The sequence below is a fragment of the Oryx dammah genome, unplaced genomic scaffold (assembly GCF_014754425.2).
Source record: "Oryx dammah isolate SB20612 unplaced genomic scaffold, SCBI_Odam_1.1 HiC_scaffold_3, whole genome shotgun sequence".
Taxonomy (NCBI): Eukaryota; Metazoa; Chordata; class Mammalia; order Artiodactyla; family Bovidae; genus Oryx; species Oryx dammah.
Genome location: NW_024070187.1, coordinates 74,357,652 through 74,379,500, shown reverse-complemented (window position 1 = coordinate 74,379,500; position 21,849 = coordinate 74,357,652). Strand labels below are relative to the sequence as shown.

General features: G+C 38.1%; 1 pseudogene; it reads right to left on the bottom strand.

The window, feature by feature from the left end:
- Positions 1-309: 309 nt before the first annotated feature.
- Positions 310-21,849, bottom strand: part of LOC120861593 — a 24,159-nt pseudogene continuing 2,619 nt past the window's right edge.

Genomic DNA, 21,849 nt, shown 5'->3' with positions numbered 1-21,849 from the left:
AGTTGGACACAACTTAGTGAGCAAACAACAACCACTTTTATTTATTTGAACAAACTTCGAAAAGTTTGCAAAATATAAATAACATTAGAAAAATATTAGGACTTCCCAGATGGGTCAGTGAATAAAGAATCTGCCTGCAATGCAGGAGATGCAGAAATATATTATATATAGGATTTTGACATCAGATATAGAAAGCTAGGTACAGCTACCAAAAACTGGATTTACAGAAGAATATAACTTAATAGAATAAGCCAAATATTTTCAAATATTTAAATTTGTATTAAATGCATGAGGCATTTCTCTAGTATCTTACAGTATCTTACAGTTCCAAACTAGGCATTGACCAGCCACACAGGTGAACAGATAGGTGGCCCTGGTGCTCCTGATGAAAGCTTCCAGGGAGAGGTGTTTAGTTGCCTTTTTCTTACAGGCCTCACAGTCCAACATCCTGGGGACTGTCACATTCCATTGAGAAGTCTGGGATGGCTGCATGGTCTGCAAGTCAGGCAGTGACAGACACAGAATGTTGTCCCCAGGTTTTGTCTTCCTCTGACTTCCCAGGGTGAGCCTACTGGACCAGGTTGCGAGGGTCTGGCCTCTGGGGGAAAAAGATGGACCCAGTGAGAGACATAGCTGATTTCCTCTCAGAACATGACATTCTGGATGGTCCACTCAGGAGTCCTGATCCCTCGCTTCCTTTCGAGGTCAATAGCTCCTCTGGACTCCATCTCTAAGCCCTTTAAGGACTCACATTGACCAGATTACCCAGGCTCTCAGGACACATGTCGGAGGTTTATAGCTATACTCTCTCGCCACAAGACCAGCTCCATGATTCCCCAAACTTCCTGAAGGAATTCAGGATGACATTGGTGCTCATTGACATGAGCCTGTCTTTGGGCACCAGGAATAGAAATGCAGTCATGTGGGTAGCATGGGGCCTGGATGTGGACGGATGATTTGCAGCAGTGACCATGGAGTCTTTCTTGGCCAGCAGGAGTTGACATTGTTTCCAAACTTGGAACAACCTACCTGACCTGTGCCTCCTTGGAACCTGAGACCATCCTGTCTGTGGCTGCCTACCTCCCCAGCTCCTACTCCTAACTCAGCTGCTCTTAGTAGTGCCTGGTGTCCTACTCAAGTTTTGTGACCAGCTGCTTGTCAACTGTAAAAAAGTCCTTGATTTCATCTCAGTAATCCCACATTGCCTCCCTGAGGTAGTGCATGAGTTCTGGAAGACTTCAGGGAGATGATAATTGGAATAATACTTTCTAGGAAATTCATCCTTTGAACTTAAGACAAGCTCCTTCTGCACCTCCTACATGAACACTTTGGCTTGGGCCAGATCCTTGTCTGGTTTAGCCCTCAATACCTGCAATCTGATCTCCTTCAAACTGAGCACCTCAAACATGTTTGAGAGGAATTTGCTGTCTTCTGTGTCCACAGGAGGTCACTGTCAGTGAAGTACACCAGGATGTCACTGAAGGTTCTCAAAGTGATGTTGAACCCCTGCTCATCAGTGAAGTAGTGTTCCAGGAGAAACTTGTAGATTTTCATCTACTTTTCCTTGTCCATATTCCCTTTCAGGGAGAATAGCCACTTCTCTCTCTCCACCTGGGGGAACCTATTGAAACTTTTGTGTTTCTCAAAGTTGTTGAAGAGGAAAATGAATGCAATGAGATGCTGGGAAAATATGTTTGGGTTCCTCTTCAGGAGCAATGGGCCAGACAGACTGCCCTGGTGCTGGTGACCTCTGGGTTCAGGTCTACTAGTGTGCTGATGAAACAGAGGAACAGGCAACACTTTCACTTCATGAAGTTCTCCTGCAGGGGTCGGGTGAACAAAAGTAGTGTCTGCTTCTGGAAGAAAGGGTTCAGGTCCTTCAGATGTGTGTGGATGTTGGGGATGTACTTGTTTGTTGGGGCTGTGTAGTGGACACAGAGGTCACATAGGATAATATTGTTGAGGACATTCCTGCCCATGCCCACCTTCTAGCCCCTCTTTTAGGTTCACGCGAGTCATGCCCTCTGATCAGAGGACAAGCCATCATCACCTTGGGAAAGCTGTGCTTACAGCCCGAGGACCTCATCAAGAATAGTGTCCCCATCTTGGTGTGAGAGCTAGAGGTGGGCATAGACAGGAGCTCTTCATTGTCTATCACAGCCAGGATAACCCCCTCCAGCCAGGCCTTCTGTAGATAGACACACCAGGATTGGACCATCAGCAGCTCAGTAGAGATTACAAAGCCTGCTTGCTGACAGACATGGTGATATCAAAACACTGATTATGCAGGACAGGCAACTTGTCTCTCATACACAAGATGGTACAGTGTTACAAGATGTTCACTAAGACATGGACTGCAGATTTCCTGATGCTGATCTTTTCATCACTAACCCTGTTGCTCAGCATCATCATGAAATCCTCTTCTGCTGAATTTTTCTGAGCACTCTTTTGGTGGCTCTCTACCCCTGAAACTGCAGGAGTGTTATCCAGAAATGCCTGCATGCTGTCCAACGAGGACATGGCAGAGGACTCTAGGCCATGTGCAAAACTGGACACAGCCTTGCTGTGGACCACTGGGTCCTTGTCTATACAACAGGCAAACAAGATTTCCTGAACCAAGAACTTATGCTTCAGGAACTTCTCATGCTCCAGGGGAAGCGGGTCATCCACCTCTTGTCAGGTAGTTCCAGAAGAGCCAAGGCCACATCTAGAGTGAAACCTGGAAGAGACCTTGGCATCTGGTGCTAATTCATAAATTTGGGCCATGAAAAAAGCATATTCCTCACAAGGAAGCTTGTTGAGCAGCTGGCCCAGAGAATGAGCCGCATAGGTTCCAGTTCAGTTCAGTTGCTCAGTCTTGTCTAACTCTTTGTAATCCCATGGACCACAGCATGCCAGGCTTCCCTGTCCATCACCAAGATGCAGAGATTGCTCAAACTCATGTCCGTCAAGTCGGTGATGCATTCCAACCATCTCATCCTCTGTTGTCCCCTTCTCCTCGTGCCTTCAATTGTTCCCAGCATCAGAGTCTTTTCCAATGAGTCAGTTATTTGCATCATGGCCAAAGTATTGGAGTTTCACCTTCAACATCAGTCCTTCCAATGAATATTCAGGACTGATTTCCTTTAGGATGGACTGGTTGGATCTCCTTGCAGTCCAAGGGACTCTTAGGACTCTTTTCCAACACCACAGTTCAAAAGGGTCAATTCTTTGGTGCTCAGCTTTCTTTATGGTCCAACTCTCACATCCATATATGACTACTGAAAAAACCATAGCTTTGACTAAATGGAACTTTGTTGGCAATGTAATGTCACTGCTTTTTAATATGCTGTCTAGGTTGGTCTAGCTTTTCTTCCAAGGAGCCAACGTCTTTTAATTCATAGTTGTAGTCACCATCTGCAGTGATTTTGGAGCCCAAGAAAATAAAGTCTATCACTGTTTCTATTGTTTCCCCATCTATTTGCCAGGAAGTGATGGGACCGGATGCCATGATCTTAGTTTTTTTTAATGTTGAGTTTTAAACCAGTTTTTTCACTCTCCTCTTTCACTTTCATCAAGAGGCTCTTTAGTTCCTCTTTGCTTTCTGCCTAAGGGTGGTGTCATCTGCATATCTGAGATTATTGATATTTCTCCCTGCAATCTTGATTCTAACTTGTCCTTCATCCAACCTGGCATTTCGCATGAGATTCTCTACATGGAAGTTAAATAGCAGAATAACAATATACAGCCTTGATTTACTCCTTTCCCAATTTGAAACCTCTCTGTTGTTCCATGTCCAGTTCTAATTGTTTCTTCTTGACCTGCATACAGATTTCTCAAGAGGCAGGTCAGGTGGTCTGGTATTCCCATCTCTTGAAGAATTTTTCACAGTTTGTTGTGATCCACACAGTCAAAGGCTTTGGCCTAGTTAGTAAAGCAGAAGTAGATATTTTTCTGGAACTCTCTTGCTATTTTGATAATCCAATGGATGTTGGTGATTTGATTTCTTGTCTCTATGCCTTTTCTAAATCCAGCTTGAACATCTGGAAGTTCTTGGTTCACATAGTTTTGAAGACTTGCTTGGAGAATTTTGAGCATTACTTTGCTAGTGTGTGAGATGAGTGCAATTGTCATAGGTTTGACATTTAGACTTATTGAACACCTTGCCACAGATGTGTTATAGCAGAATTAAAAGGACTGGATGTATATAGGGTTTCTTTTAGCTCACCCAGAACTTACAAGCTGGATGACCAGGTTTCTACTGCTGACAACTGGAGACGTGATGGCAAGGGGCTGTGATGGCAGTCTTTGCTCACTTGTTTCATTAATATAATGTAGAGCATTTGATGGAAAACACATCTGAGAATCTTGTTTCCTTCTCTGTGAATAGGGAAGCAAAGCAAACACAACCCATGATAGGCCAGTTCTGGTATATATTTTGCTTCATGGAGGTTTCCAGCTTACGTAACATGAAATTCATTAAGAACTGGTTCAAAACTAGCTAATGCAACAAAGACTTTCTACACAATTATGTATACACTCTGGTTTCTCTTTTAGGGAGAACTTGGGAAGAAATCTTGAAAGCTCTTCAAACATGAAAGATGGCATTTAGAATTTGACAATGGTCTTCAGAAAAGAAGAAAAAAAATCTCTTTATCTCCTTTGTCTCTTCATCCTCTTCTTTAGTAACCTCATCTGTCTTCATCACCTCTTTCCTGCAGGCCTCAGTGTTTTTGGTTGCTCTTTTTTCTTTTCTCATCCAAGCTGGATTCTTGATCCCACTCCTCCTTAGAATCTGAACATATTTGTCAAACAGCAGTGGGTGGAAAACTTGATTGAAATACCCTGTCTGCTACTTCCAGAACAAGACGATAAAAAGCCCAGCAGTGTGAAGGCTGAATTCCTGCTGTTGAGCACTGTCATTTTTCTTAACCACCTTATGAATGAAGTGATGAAACATGGCCATCAGCATGTTGTGGGAAATTCTGTTCTTCCCAAAGAAGGTCTAAATGCTCTTATTCTAAAGAGATTGGCTTGCATTTTTGGAAGTCTTTGGTCTTCTGCCTGTGTTCAAAAGATGTTCTGTAGGAGCTGTTCCATATGCAGATGGATTTCAGATGTATTTGTGGGGAGGGATGTGCTCTTCCTGTCTTATTCCTCTGCCATCTTGGAAGTTCTTCTGGACTTGTTTTTTTCTAAAGTAATCTCTGTTATTTTATGTAACAGGGTCACAAGGCAGCCTGCATTTGCTTATCTATTTCTTGTAAGATAACCAGAAATATGAACTTGTTCTTCCTTCTATTTAATTAATATTATAATTCTTAGTATAAAGGATAATGCAACTTTCCTGCACCTATTATATTAAATATTCTCATGGTTGTAATCTGTCATTAAAGGATTACATTAGAAGATAGCTGGTAGGAAACACACTGAGGAAAAAAAAGTTGTTTTTAACTAAATCCTAGAGAACCTCTGTTGTGGAAATTTGATCCTTTGAATACTGAAATAATATTACTATGGAATATTTTATCATGGAAAAAGCAAGAGAGTTCCAGAAAAACATCTATTTCTGTTTTATTGACTATGCCAAAGCCTTTGACTGTGTGGATCACAATAAACTGTGGAAAATTCTGAAAGAGGTGGGAATACCAGAACACCTAACCTGCCTCTTGAGAAATGTGTATGCCGGTCAGGAAGCAACAGTTAGAACTGGACATGGAACAACAGACTGGTTCCAAATAGGAAAAGGAGTGCGTAAAGGCTGTATATTGTCACTGTGCTTATTTAACTTATATGCAGAGTACATCATGAGAAACACTGGGTTGGAAGAAACACAAGCTGGAATCAAGATTGCCAGGAGAAATATCAATAACCTCAGATATGCAGATGACACCACCCTTATGGCAGAAAGTGAAGAGGAATTAAAAAGCCTCTTGATGAAAGTAAAAGTGGAAAGTGAAAAAGTTGGCTTAAAGCTCCACATTCAGAAAATGAAGATCATGGCATCTGGTCCCATCACTTCATGGCAAATAGATGGGGAAACAGTGGAAACAGTGTCAGACTTTATTTTTTTGGGCTCCAAAATCACTGCAGATGGTGACTGCAGCCATGAAATTAAAAGATGCTTACTTCTTTGAAGAAAAGTTATGGCCAATCTAGATAGCATATTCAAAAGCAGAGACATTACTTTGCCGACTAAGGTCTGTCTAGTCAAGGCTATGGTTTTTCCTGTGGTCATGTATGGATGTGAGAATTGGACTGTGAAGAAGGCTAAGCACCGAAGATTTGATGCATTTGAACTGTGGTGTTGGAGAAGACTCTTGAAAGTCCCTTGGACTGCAAGGAGATCCAACCAGTCCATTCTAAGGGAGATCAACCCTGGGATTTCTTTGGAAGGAATGATGCTAAAGCTGAAGCTCCAGTACTTTGGCCACCTCATGTGAAGAATTGACTCATTGAAAAGACTCTGATGCTGGGAGGGACTGGGGCAGGAAGAGAAGGGGACGACAGAGGATGAGCTGGCTGGATGGCATCACAGACTCGATGACATGAGTCTGAGTGAACACTGGGAGATGGTGATGGACAGGGAGGCCTGGCGTGCTGTGATTCATGGGGTCGCAAAGAGTCGGACACGACTGAGCGACTGGACTGAACTGAACTGGAAACAACTACTATGGAATACTGCATAATAATTGTTAAAGTACATTGAGCATAATCCAAAGATAGTTTTATGCTCTGTAATGACCAAAATGGGAAGGAAATCCAATAAAGAAGGGATATATGGATATGTATAGTTAATTCACTTTGCTGTACAGCAAAAAACATAGCACAACATTGTAAAGCAATTATACTCCAATGAAAATATTTATGTTTAAATAGATCACTTTTGATAAATTAATACAGTGAAACATAGTTGTTACTATTACTTTCATATCCTAGCTTTGCTACTTGCATATTATTTGGAGAAAATCACTATGCTTTCTCAAAAATAATCCCAATTTATAAGATAATGCTAGTTTTTACTCAAGTTTATTGCATTGTCATAAGATATATTTCAGAAAAGGTACATAAAATGCCTATGGATCATGTGGAGACATACAACCCACAATGCCTGGCTCAGAGTAAATGTTCTATGAATAGTATGTATATACTCACTCACTGAAATGTCTAGAGATTTTAAATCATTGGTCCAAATCATACATCTTATATGTTACACTTTTAACCCATATCAGATAATAAAGTCCTCTTCTGTCTCTATAGAATGTTTTCCACTATTCTCCACAGGCTTCTGTAATATATGAATTTGAAAATTAGCAATCCTGAAAATGAAATTTAGAATAGTTCTCTATCTCTTAGCAACAGGGACTTTTTTCTCACCTCGGTTATCACTACTAAGTTAAGTCACTTCAGGTTATCACAGGTTATATCAATTCAGTTCAGTAGCTCAGTTATGTCTGACTCTAGGCGACCCCATGAAACGCAGCACCCCAGGCCTCCCTGTCGATCACCAACTCCTGGAGTTTACACAAACTCATGTTCATCGACTCAGTGATGTCATCCAGCCATCTCATACTCTGTTGTCTCCTTTTCCTCCTGGCCCCAAATCCCTCCCAGCATCAGAGCCTTTTCCAATGAGTCAACTCTTCGCATGAGATGTCTAAAGTACTGGAGTTTCAGCTTTAGCATCAGTCCTTCCAATGAACACCCAGGACTGATTTCCTTTGCAATGGACTGGTTGGATTTCCTTGCAGTCCAAAGGACTCTCAAGAGTCTTCTCCAACACCACAGCTCAAAAGCATCAATTCTTCAGCACTCAGGTTTCTTCACAGTCCAACTCTCAGTTCCATACATGACCACAGGAAAAACCATAGCCTTGACTAGACGGACCTTTGTTGACAAAGTAATGTCTCTGCCTTTGAATATGCTATCTTGGTTTGTCATAACTTTCCTTCCAAGGAGTAAGCATATTTTAATTTTATGGATGAAATCACTATCTGCAGTGATTTTAGAGCCCAAAAAATAAAGTCTGACACTGTTTCCACTGTTTACCGATCTATTTCCCATGGAGTGACGGGACCAGATGGCATGATCTTAGTGTTCTGAATGTTGAGCTTTAAGTCAAATTTTCCAGTCTACACTTTCATTTTCTTCAAGAGGCTTTTTAGTTCCTCTTCACTTTTTGCCATAAGAGTGGTGTCATCTGCATATGAGGTGATTGATATTTCTCCCAGCAATCTTGATTCCAGCTTGTGCTTCTTCCAGCCCAGTGTTTCTCATGATGTACTCTGCATGTGAGTTAAATAAACAGGGTGACAATATACAGCCTTGACGTACTCCTTTTCCTATTTGGAACCACTCTGTTCTTCCATGTCCAGTTCTAACTGTTGATTCCTGACCTGCATACAGGTCTCTCAAGAGGCAGGTCAGGTGGTCTGGTATTCCCATCTCTTTCAGAATTTTCCACAGTTTACTGTGATCAACCCAGTCAAAGGCTTTGGCATAGTCAATAAAGCAGAAATAGATGTTTTTCTGGAACTCTCTTGCTTTTTCGATGATCCAGCGGATGTTGGCAATTTGATCTCTGGTTCCTCTGCCTTTTCTAAAACCAGTTTGAACATTTGGAAGTTCATGGTTCACGTATTGCTGAAGCCTGACTTGGAGAATTTCGAGCATCAACTTACTAACCTGTGAGATGAGTGCAATTTTGCAGTAGTTTAGCATTCTTTGGCATTGCCTTTCTTTGAGATTGGAATGAAAACTGACCTTTTCCAGTCCTGTGGCCACTGCTGAGTTTTCCAAATTTGCTGGCATATTGAGTGCAGCACTTTCATAGCATCATCTTTCAGGATTTGAAAAGCTCAACTGGAATTCCATCACCTCCACTGGCTTTGTTCATAGTGATGCTTTCTAAGGACCACTTGACTTCACATTCCATGATGTCTGGCTCTAGCTGAGTGATCACACCTTCGTGATTATCTGAGTCATCAAGATCTTTTTTGTACAGTTCTTCTGTGTATTCTTGCCACCTCTTAATATCTTCTGCTTCTGTTAGGTCCATACCATTTCTGTCCTTTTTAGAGCTCATCTTGGCATGAAATGTTCCCTTCTTATCTCTAATTTTCTTGAAGAGATCTCTATTCATTTGGTTATATTCCTCTATTCTTTGCATTGATCAATGAGGAAGGCTTTCTTGTCTCTCCTTGCTATTATTTGAAACTCTGCATTTAGATGCTTATATCTTTCCTTTTCTCCTTTGCTTTTCACTTCTCTTCTTTTCACAGCTATTTGTAAGGCCTCCTCAGACAGCCATTTTGTTTTTTGCATTGCTTTTTCTTGGGAATGGTCTTGATCCCTGTCTTCTGTACAATGTCACGAACTTCCATTCATAGTGCATCAGGCACTCTATCAGATCCATTCCCTTAAATCTATTTCTCGCTTCTACTGTATAATCATAAGGAATTTGATTTAGGTCATACCTGAATAGGAAAAGGAGTACATCAAGGTTGTATATTGTCATTCTGCTTACTTAACTAATATGCAGAGTACATCATGAGAAACACTCCTCTCTGCCCTCCTGTACCTGCACAGCTGCTGCTCCTTGGAAGTGGGGTAGCTCCTCTCATTATATAAGATTATATACAGGTTATATAAGGTTATATACAGGTTATATAAGACTGATAAATGATATTTGTCTCATAAATAATGAAAGTTCTCAGCAGTTTATATTCTCCAGTAGTTGCTTGCACTTTCTGCTTGTTTTATTTTTATGATTCTTAAATTATTATTATTGATCAAGAAGGAAGGCAGTTATCAAATGTTGTGTCTTCTTAGAAGGAACACTTTAAAATGCTCCTTTTAAAGAAACAATTGCAATTTAAATTCTCAGATGACTCATCCATTGTCTCTTTTACTTCTATTTAATAGGGGGAGGAGAGAGGTTTTATTTTTTCATCTTAGAGAATTTTTTCATTATTTTAATTTTTTCAGTATTCCTGTGAACAAAATGTTGGAGTTTGGGATATGAGAAGGTAGAGAAACTATACCAAGTTCCCAGATTACAAACACCACCTATACAATAAAGGATATTAGATACACCTGGCTCAGAAAATAAAGCATCTGCCTACACTGTGGGAGACCCAGATTTGATCCCTGGGTGGGGAAGATCCTCTGGAGAAGGAATACAGTCCATGGGGTGGCAAAGAGTTGGAAACAACTAAGTGAATTCACGTCATACAATAAAAGAAAGGGAACATTGGTGTTACATATTAATCATTTCATATGTTCCATAGAAAAATATAGAATAATAACAACTGTATTTTGTATCCCAGGTGGTAATTCTGCATTGCTGCCAACATCTGCTGAATCATCGAAAAAGCAAGAGAGTTCCGGAAAAACATCCATTTCTGCTTTATTGACTATGCCAAAGCCTTTGACTGGGTTGATCACAGTAAACTGTGGAAAATTCTGAAAGAGATGGGAATACCAGACCACCTGACCTGCCTCTTGAGAGACCTGTATGCAGGTCAGGAATCAACAGTTAGAACTGGACATGGAACAACAGAATGGTTCCAAATAGGAAAAGGAGTACGTCAAGGCTGTATATTGTCACCCTGTTTATTTAACTCACATGCAGAGTACATCATGAGAACCACTGGGCTGGAAGAAGCACAAGCTGGAATCAAGATTGCTGGGAGAAATATCAATCACCTCAGATATGCAGATGACACCACACTGATGGCAGAAAGTGAAGAGGAACTAAAAAGCCTGTTGATGAAGGTGAAGGAGGAGAGTGAAAAAGTTGGCTTAAAGCTCAACATTCAGAAAACTAAGATCATGGCATCTGGTCCCATCACTCCATGGGAAATAGATGGGGAAACAGTGGAAACAGTATCAGACTTTATTTTGGGGGGCTCCAAAATCACTGCATATGGTGGTTGCAGCCATGAAATTAAAAGATGCTTACTCCCTGGAAGGAAAGTTATGACCAACCTAGATCACATATTCAAAAGCAGAGACATTACTTTGTCAACAAAGGTCCATCTAGTGAAGGCTATGTGTTTTCCAGTGGTCATGTATGGATGTGAGAGTTGGACTGTGAAGAAAGCTGAGCGCTGAAGAATTGATGCTTTTGAGCTGTGGTGTTGGAGAAGACTCTTGAGAGTCCCTTGGACTGCAGGGAGATCCAACCAGTCCATTCTAAAGATGGTATGGGGAGGGAGGAGGGAGAGGGTTTCAGCATGGGGAACACGTGTATACATGTGGCGGATTCATGTTGATGTATGGCAAAACCAATACAATATTGTAAAGTAAGTAACCTCCAATTAAAATAAATAAATTTATATTAAAAATAATATTAAAATAAAAAGAAAAAAATAAAAGAGATCAGTCCTGGGTGTTCTTTGGAAGGTATGATGCTAAACCTGAAACTCTAATACTTTGGCCACCTCATGCAAAGAGTTGACTCATTGGAAAAGACTCTGATGCTGGGAGGGATTGGGGTCAGGGGGAGAAGGGGATGACAGAGAATGAGATGGCTGAATGTCATCACCAACTCGATGGACGTGAGTTTGAGTGAACTCCAGAAGTTGGTGATGGACAGGGAGGCCTGGCGTGCTGCAATTCATGGGGTCACAAACAGTTGGACAGGACTGGGCAACTGAACTGAACTGAAGTGAACTGAATCAGAGTTCAGTTATGCAGTTAGTATATTCTTACTATTGCCTTTTTGATCACCAAGAAAATGGCTGTTTTAAAGTTAAAGACTCAAAGGATTCAATTACCATGTAAATAGTAGGAAGAAATAAAGCTTAATATACAGCTCATGTATTATTATAAGATGAACATTGCTTCTATAATGCAGTGTAAGTCAAACCAACTAATTTTATTTACTAAAGCAATAGTAACTAGATTTACATTGTCAGATAAGACACCTACAAACACAAGATAAAAGACAGTACATATACAAAAAATGGAATTATAATCTAACATCAAGGGATTTTTCTTTAAAACATATCAGCTTGGATAATCAAGAGTTTTTTACTTCATTTTTAACATTTCTATTAGTATGAACTTATGAATAGATATATTTAAATGAAATAATTTAAGAAGATAGGACAACTGAAAGAATAAATCAGTTAGCTGTAATATTCAATTCCATTAATAATTTTCAATAAATGATTTACAGTTCATATAATATCACTGGGGCGTAGTAAGGCCACTGGTTTTCTAATGTGTTTTTATTGCTGACAATCTGCTAAATGTTCTCAGAGATTTGCAAATTCCTAACTCATGGTCAACATTTTGTTGAAGTTTATTGTCTTGTTACTGTGAGCAATTTTTCCTAATTCCACTTGTTTACACAAAGCCTAGCTGTCTGACTACAGAGGATACTCAAAATCTTCAGTCTATAATATATAATTTTTTATATCTGAACACAATTATTCCTCTTACAGAAATATGATGAATCTCCTAAATGCCTAAAATATAACTAAGTAGCAAAGGAAGCTTGATGTCTGGGACCATTAAAACAGCTGGTTTATACTGTTTTCTGCTACACTCTGTTCTTTCAGTTTTAGAGAATCTGTTAAAGAGTCTATGCACTGTTCTGCTGGGATTATCCCTGTGAACTTGAAGCAGAGAAAAAGGGACACCGTGAACATGGAATACATTGACACTTCTCTTATAAGTCTCTCATTTACCCTAAAATAGGGAATGGAATTCATATTATAGGTAGTGTCTGCTATTATACGTGGGTTTCCCAGGCAGTTCAGGGTAAAGAATCCACCTGCCAAACAGGAGATACAGGTTTGATCCCTGGGCCAGGAAGATCCCCTGGAGAAGGAAATGGCAACCACTCTAGTATTCTTTGCCAACAAAGGTATATCTAGTCAAAGCTATTTTCCAGTAGTCATGTATGGATGTGAGAGTTGGACCATAAAGAAGGCTGAATACTGAAGAATTAATGCTTTTCAACTGTGGTGTTGAAGAAGACTCTTGAGAGTCCCTTGGACAGTGAGTAGATCAAACCAGTCAATCCTAAAGGAAATCAATCCTCAATATTCATCAGAAGGACTGATGCTAGAGCTCCATTACTTTGGCCACCTGGTGAGAAGAACTGACTCATGGAAAAGACCCTGATGCTGGAAAAAATCGAAGGCTGGAGGAGAAGGGGTTGACAAAATATGAGATGGTTAGATGGCATCACCAACTCAATGGACATGAGTTGGAGCAAACTCTGGGAGATGGTGAAGAACAGAGAAGCCTGGCATGCTGCAGTCCATGGGGTCACAAAGAGTCAGACATGACTGAGTGACTGAACAATAACAATCTTAGATTTGTATGATATCTTACCTCAAACCTTGAAGATAGGTATTTCTTTGCTCTATACTTCACAATATATTAATATTAATTTTTAAGAATTTCAGATGAAGCATACTTAATAGCATTATTTCCTTTTACATGAAAGTCTAAAGGGAGTGTGCATCATTCAACCCCCTTTCATGCATTGCTATATTTTAGGTAGGAGTTCTGGTTGATTTGAACTATATAAAGATAATTAAACAAAAGAGATTATACATGGATATTTTTGCTGGAAAAAAGTGTGGCACTTAAGATGTTTCTATAATTCTTTTGAATTTTGCCAGATTTAGATGCTACAGTATCAAAGATCACCAATCAGTTCAGTTGCTCAGACATCTGACTCTGCAGCCCCATGGACTACAGCAGGTCAGCTTTCATGTCTAGCACCAACTCCCAGGGCATGCTCAAACTCATGTCCATCAAATCGGTGATGCTATCCAACCATCTCATCCTCTGTTGTCTCTTTCTCCTCCTGCCTTCAATCTTTCCCAGAATCAGGGTCTTTTCAAATGAGTCACTTCTTTGCATCAGGTGGCCAAACGTATTGGAGTTTCAGCTTCAGTATCAGTCCTTCAATGAATATTCAGGACTGATTTCCTATAGGATTGACTAGTTGGATCTCCTTGCAGTCCAAGGGACTCTCAAGAGTCTTCTCCAACACCACAGTTCAAAAGCATCAATTCTTTGGCCCTCAGCCTTCTTTATGGTCCAACGCTCACATCCATGCATGACACTGGAAAAAGCATAGCTTTAACTAGACAAACCTTTGTTGGGAAAGTAATGTCTCTGCTTTTTAATATGCTGTCTAGGTTGGTCATAACTTTTCTTCTAAGGAGCAAGCATCTTTTAATTTCATGGCTGCAGTCACAATGTGCAGGGATTTTGGAGCCTAATGAAATAAAGTCTGTCACGGTTTCCATTGTTTCTCCATCTATTTGCCATGAAGTGATGGAACTGGATGCCATGATCTTAGTTCTTTGAATGTTGAGTTTTAAGCCAACTTTTTCACTCTCCTCTTTCACTTTCATCAAGAGGTTCTTTAGTTCTTCACTTTCTGCCGTAAGGATGGTGTCATCTGCATATCTGAGATAACTGATATTTCTCCTGGCAATCTTGATTCTAGCTTGTGCTCTATCCAGCCTGACATTTTGTATGATGTACTCTGCATATAAGTTAAATAAGTAGGGTGACAATATACACCCTTGACATACTTCTTTTCCTATTTGGAACAAGTCTATTGTTCCATGTCCTGTTCTAACTGTTGTTTCTTGACCTGCATACAAATTTCTCAGAGGGCAGGTCAGGTGGTCTGCTATTCCCATCTCTTGAAGAATTTTCCACAGTTTGTATCATAGTATCTCTCAATTTTATTTCAATATTAAAAAATAGTGTTACCAAAAATGGGGTCTGGCTTCTCACAGCTCTAAAGTCAATAAAGAGGCAAGACTGGTTGAAAGGAAAGAAAAGCAAAGCAAGTTTGCTTTAACTTAATTTCAAAGGCTGGCAACAGAATGTGGGGGTCTCTCCTGTCCAAAGGCTGACTCCCCCTACTGACAACCAGCATTCAAGAGACTTTAGAGGCAGAGGGAGGGGCTACCTCAGAAATGGCACAGTCAGCTCTCACAGTCATCTTAAAATTGGTCATGTTGTGATCTGATGAGCATCATATTGATTGTTTTAACCATAGTTAATCTTCAGTTCCAGGGTCAGTTTTTTCCCTTTCTTTGAGGCCAGTTCTCAGAATTGTGGCAGCTTATATCATGGTTATAGTCTGGTCATCATGTAGTTAACGTCTTCACCTGGATGGGGGGAGGAGAGTGGATTCAGTATCTACATGACAGCTCAAAGATCCTGTAGACACCTTTATCTTAGTTGTGGCCTAGAAGTGGAGGGGAGGACTAAGGAGCTATTGTTTAATGGGCATAAATTTTCAGCTTTGGAAAATGAAGAATGTTTAAGAAATGATGGTGAAGTTTGCTAAAAAATGTGAGTGTACTTAATGCCAGTAAAGTGTACACACTTTTTTTTTTTTTAACATGGTAGGAAAATATACTATACTTTCCTCTTAAGGCTGAGATAGAACAAAGTTCAAAGATAGAATTTTAAAATATCATTCTTTAAGCTTGTACTATTTCTTGCATTACTGTGTAGAATTATCTGTATCTGTTTGGGATCACTCTTTACATCCATTTTAGTTAACAAAAATCTTGTTATTTGACTGCATTATTTATCTGTGATGACTGTAAACTTCTGACTAATTTTAAACAAATTGCAAGAGAGTTCCAGAAAATCATATTGTGTGGGTCACAATAAACAATGAAAATTATGAAAGAGATGGGAATACCAGACCACCTGACCTGCCTCTTGAGAAATCTGTATGCAGATCAGGAAACAACAGTTAGAACTGGACATGGAACAACAGTCTGGTTCCAAATAGGAAAAGGAGTACATAAAGGCTGTATATTGTCACCCTGCTTATTTTACTATATGCAGAGTACATCATGAGAAATGCTGAGTTGGATGAAGCACAAGCTGGAATCAAGATTGCCGGGAGAAACATCAGTAATCTCAGATATGCAAATAACATCACCCTGATGGCAGAAAGTGAAGAAATAAAGACCCACTCGATTAAAGTGAAAGAGGAGAGTGAAAAAGTTGGCTTAAAGCCCAACATTCAGAAAACTAAGACCATGGCATCTGGTCCCATCACTTCATGGCAAATAGATGGGGAAACACTGTTAGACTTTATTTTGCGGGGCTCCAAAATTACTGCAGATGGTGATTGCAGCCATGAAATTAAAAAACGCTTACTCCTTGGAAGGAAAGTTATGACCAACCTAGACAGCATATTAAAAAGCAGAGACATTACTTTGCCAACAAAGGTCCATCTACTCAAGGCTATGGTTTTTCCAGTAGTCACTTATGGACGTAAGATTTGGACTATAAAGAAAGCTGAGCACCGAAGAATTGACGCTTTTGAGCTGTGGTGCTGGAGAAGACTCTTGAGAGTCCTTGGATTGCAAGGAGATCCAACCAGTCCATCCTAAAGGAGATCAGTCCTGGGTGTTCATTGGAAGGACTGATTTTCAAGCTGAAACTGCAGTACTTTGGCCACCTCATGAGAAGAGCTGACTTATTGGAAAAAACCCTGATGCTAGGAAAGATTGAAGGCAGGAGAAGGGGATGACAGAGGATGAGATGGTTGGATGGCATCATTGACTCAATGGACATGAGTTTGGGTAAACTCTGGGAGTTGGTGATGAACAGGGAGGCCTCGTGTGCTGGCGTTCATGCAGTCGCAAAGAGTCGGACACAACTGAGCAACTGAACTGAACTGAAAAAATTGCAACCAAAATTTAGAATATGCACAAAAAATGTAATGTTAAAATAGAAGCTAGATTAATTTATAAAGTAGTTCTTCAAAGGTACAAATATTTTCAAAGTCTTATTGATAGCAGGCTGCAGAGAGAAAACATATTCTTGCATGCATATATTTATGTTTTACCTCAACATTTTTATATAACAAGTATAATAGGCATATGAAACATTTTAAACTTTTGACAATTTTTACTTTAATATTACAACTTGCTTAGATGCAATTTCTTATTTTATGTTCCTAATAATTGCATATATTTAATTCATATTTTTCTAATTTACTAAGTGATTTGTTTATCAAGGTCATGTGCTATACCAAAACTTGTGTTTGTGTTATTACAAAAATAATTTGTCTGAATTTTGAGCTTTCCAACTGAATTTATATTAATAATCCCAATGACACAAGATGTTTCATGTTTAACCAGGGTGAAATTCCAAAAGGTTTTTGATTCCATGAATTAGTTGAAAAAATTAAACCATTGTTGGAATTAATTCAGCTTCTTTCCTATTTGAAGAAATAATATTAACAATTTGTAAGTTCTGTGTAAACTTCTGCTGCTGTAATGAAGCCTACCAATTAACATCTATCCATCACTTACAACATGTTCAAAAAGGTTATTGCAGGAGAATAGTTATTTAAATGAAAAGTAATGTTTCATAAAGAATCATATGAATCTAACTTCTATAATTGCACTTGGGAACAGGGCCCAGCCCAGGTGGCTCCGTTGGTAAAGAATACACCTGCCCGTGCAGGAAATGCGTCTTTGGTCCCTTGATGAGGCCAGTCCCCTGGGGAAGGAAATGGCAACTCACTCCAGTATTCTTGCCTAGGAAGTCCACATGGTTATAGTCCATGGGATCCCAAAGGGTCAGATACAACTGAGCAGACATGGACACAACAGTGTGTTCAGAGATGATGACTTAACTATCTAATTAGATGAAGCCCACCTACTTTATGGAGGATAATCTGCTTTACTCAAACCAATTTGAATGTTAATGTCATTCAAAAAATTTACCTCCTTAGCAACATCCAGACCAGTGATTGACCATATATCCAAGCACAGTGGAGTTGTCAAGTTGATACATAACCACAAGTTCATTGAATGAAGTAGAATTGCTGCAATGAATATAGAATGTATTTCCAAAAAGAACAATATATTTATTTCCTGATATGACTGCCTATTCAACCAGGAAAGTAGTTTTAGTTTGAGAAAATGGGAGGCATGGGTCTTATTCTTTTGATTTCAGCAAGCTTTAGCAAAGTAGGTCTTGGGGGTCAAATTCCATTAGCTAGCTTTTTTGTAAATAAAGTTTTATTGGAACAGCCATTCACTTAAGCATAGTGCACAGCTGCTCTCATGCTACAAAGGCAGAGTCCAGTAGTTGTCATGCAAACTTGGTGGCCCCAAATCTAAACTGGTTACTACAGTTTTATCTATAGAAAATTCTAATCATTGGTCTAGAATCAAAACATCCATGTGTTACCCGAACATCCTAGAATTTTAATATGAAACAGATAAGATCCGGGAAAAGCAAAGCTATAATATTCATATACTTTCCCTCTGTCAAATAATGGGGAATAACTTCAATTGGTGGTAAATTTGTGCTCTTTGTAATTTTGCAGTAATTATAGTGTGTGTTTGAATGAATTGGACATGAGAATGTCTTATTATCTTTAGAAATTGCAACCAAAGTTTTCAAGGGACTACTTTTGTATTTGAGATGTTATTGCTCATTGCAAGAGCTTTACTAATATAAATATATATATATATATTTTTTCTTTGTAAGGCCAGATTTACTACTCTCAATACTTGCAAAATGGATCCTTGGAACAAAAAAATGAATTATGTGAACTGAGTGGGTTATAAAGTGTGACCAGATAGGCTGTTAGGAAATGAACTCTCAACTAGTTTTCCGGTTGGAGGCAACTTATGCTTTTTAATCTCTAACTTGCCACATCCCACTATATTTTGCATAGAGAATAATACATTCAATAATTTGGTTTCAAAGGCTAATGTGGTCATGAAAATTCAGTGTTTGTAGCCACTCAAGCTAATTGTTCCATTGAAAATATAATGAAGAAGCCATAAAGGAATTTCATAGATTTTTCAAAGTGCTGGAGCAATAAATGATCCCTCGTGGTTCCTCTTTGAAACATTATTTTCTGTGCTTCACAGCTCTTACTAACAGAATGAGAAATATCTGGAATGTATTTATACATTAAAGGAATATGGACATTCCTGGCCAAGGCACAGATGGTAGAAATTAAAGTTCATTCCCAGGGACAGGATTCAGTATATGAATACAGAGATGCTGATAAATGATTTAAAAAGTTGAAGTTTACCATAGAGTGTGAAATCTTTCTAAGAAACATGTGAATCTATAACAGTATTACCAGGTAATTCTCCAAATGTGTTTTCATATATCTCTTTAAAATAGATTACATTTATTTTTAAGATATAAAATTTTTAGCTGGTACTTACACCATTTAGAAAGTAATAAGCAAAGCATGTATGTCAATATGGATTAGGAAAAACTAAAATTGCTTACATTAAAATAAAAGGTTATATTATATCTAGTATTTAAGCTAAACTGCTGTTGTTAAAGCCAAATATTAGCTCCCTTCATTAAATCAAGCCCACCGGTTTAGAAACATCTAGTCTGAATTCAGATCATCAGTATTTTGGTGACCATACTAAGGCTTAGGCATGAATTTTGTTGTTTCTTGTCATCAAAATTAATCTGCTAATTCTTACATAAAATAATGTAATATTTATAGTCTATTTTTAAATGTCTTTTATGAGTATATGTTACTTGCCAACTATGTGTTTAAAGCATTGGCTTTGGAAAGGAAAAAGAATGCAGAATTCTAGGATGACTGCCAATGACCAAAACCACTGAATAACCCTTGTTATTTTATTTAAGCAGAACCTCTGAATATGATGGAATATCACTTCCATGATTAAGCTATGTTATATGACAAGCAAAAAAGTAACCTGATATTTTGAGAGAAGAGAGCAATTAGTAAAAAGAATATAACATTTGACAATTTTCTTAATCCAGAAGAAAAAATGAGTAATAAAAATCCATAACTTACCATTTTCATCAAATTATTATTTAATTTAGCTATAATTTATAAAATAAATTGTTGTTTCTAGATATTGATAAATAATGGAAAATGAAAAAAAGAATTCATCCCAACTTTTGCTTCATTTTCAGCAAAAGTTTAAAAAGAATATCCTGAGGTTGCTGAAATTGCTTTAGAATTTTTCTTTTATTCTCATTTATATATTTAGTTAGATTGGTTTCTCCTATGAGTGATGATAAAATAAAACATAGAAACTTTCACTGTAGAGTGTCAGATACTGTATCATTGCCATCAACCCAACTTAGGTAAGACAAACAAGCAAACTCATAACACTTTATATGTATAATGTTCAAAATGTGTAAATATACCTTAATATGGATAATTTCTTTTCACTTATGACATTTTTAATTTATTTTAATAAGAAAATAATTACCTTGCAATATCATGATGATTTTTGCTGTACATAGACATGAATCAGCCACAGGGACATTGCAGAAGATCAAACAGTTGTGAATATACAACCATTTTCTCTATTGCCTAGATGATTATTTTTAATTTTTATGATAAGCTTTAATTGTATTTATTGAAATGTAACTTTAACAGTAAAATTTGGGGTTTATAATTTGTGCATATTTTTCTAAATTTCATTTTCTAGTTCTTAGGTTTTTTTGCTTCTGTATGTGTCTTATAGTAGAATTAATCTATGGTTTTTCTTCATAGATGAAAAAAATCTGGCTTTTCTTTATGGATGGTTTTAGAAGCAATATCCTAGACTTTGGCATAATTTTTTAAAAGTTATATCAGAATATATTTATATAATTTTAAAGTCATATCTGGATAGGAATCTTGAATACAGAATTGCCTCAAGAACTGCAATAGGATTGAAGTGCTAATGGTGGTTCATGCATAAATATAGTTGTGAAAAGTGGCTAAGAATGGATGTATGAGTTGTACTTGATATTTGTTACAAATAAATACAAAGATGATAACTCAAGCATAGTTATCTATGCTTGAAAATAAATATCTTAAAATATATTCAAAAGCTATTTTGAATAAAACTTAAAGTGATGAGTATCTAAAGAAATTGCTGAGTTGCACAAGAAGTTCTCTGAGCTCTCTCCTAAATGGCCATGTACAACATTTACAAGGAGAGATTCATACTTATTCATTAATACCAAAAGTGGTATACAGCAACAAATTCAGAATATTCAATTACCTTTACTTGGGTTTGGAGAAAGCAGTGGAAAACATCAGTAGATTTGAGGATCACCAAAACACTGGCCCCTAAGGCATAAAAGATATTGGTAGAAAATTCCTGATGAACCTTACCACTCTGGACCCCTAATAGTCCATGCAGAATAGGCATCAAGATGTCAGGAAAGGAAGCACTGGCTTTGTTGCTAGACATTAAAGATGTGCATTTCTTAGAATGCCCTGAAAATTTAGGTCTTCATTATTTTTTATTTTAACAAAAGCAACAGACAGTCTCAAAGAACACTGCAAAGCTTACCAAGCAAGAATTGTGCAGATAATAGCCCATGAAGATGGAAGTTGGGAGGTTAGAAATGCACAGCTTGCATTCTGTACCAAAGAATGATAGCTGATAGGAATTTTAGAAGTGAAAAAAGTCTCTCGTTAGAAATAAATGTGAGCTCAGATTTTGTATGTGAACCTGCAGCAGTTGGAAGCCCTAGAACATTTTTGACTCCAGGAGTGTTATTCTCTCACTTTAACTGCCAGCTCCTGGTAGAATGAGACTTGGACTTTGCAGGTGAAGCTCAAGGACAAAACCAGGAATCACAGTCTGGGATGTCAAAAATCAAATCAGGTGACAAATGCCAAAGATGAGTCCTATCCATGGAAATATATGGCCAACAAGAGTCAAAGGAATGGACTAGAATTAAAAGTAGGAATAAGAGAAAGTAAGAAATTATAATATTAATAAAAAATAACAATGACAATAATAATGCCTAGCATAAATTGATCACTTGTTCTAAGTACTTTATGTATATTAATGTATAATATGTAGGTACTTTATGTATATTAAT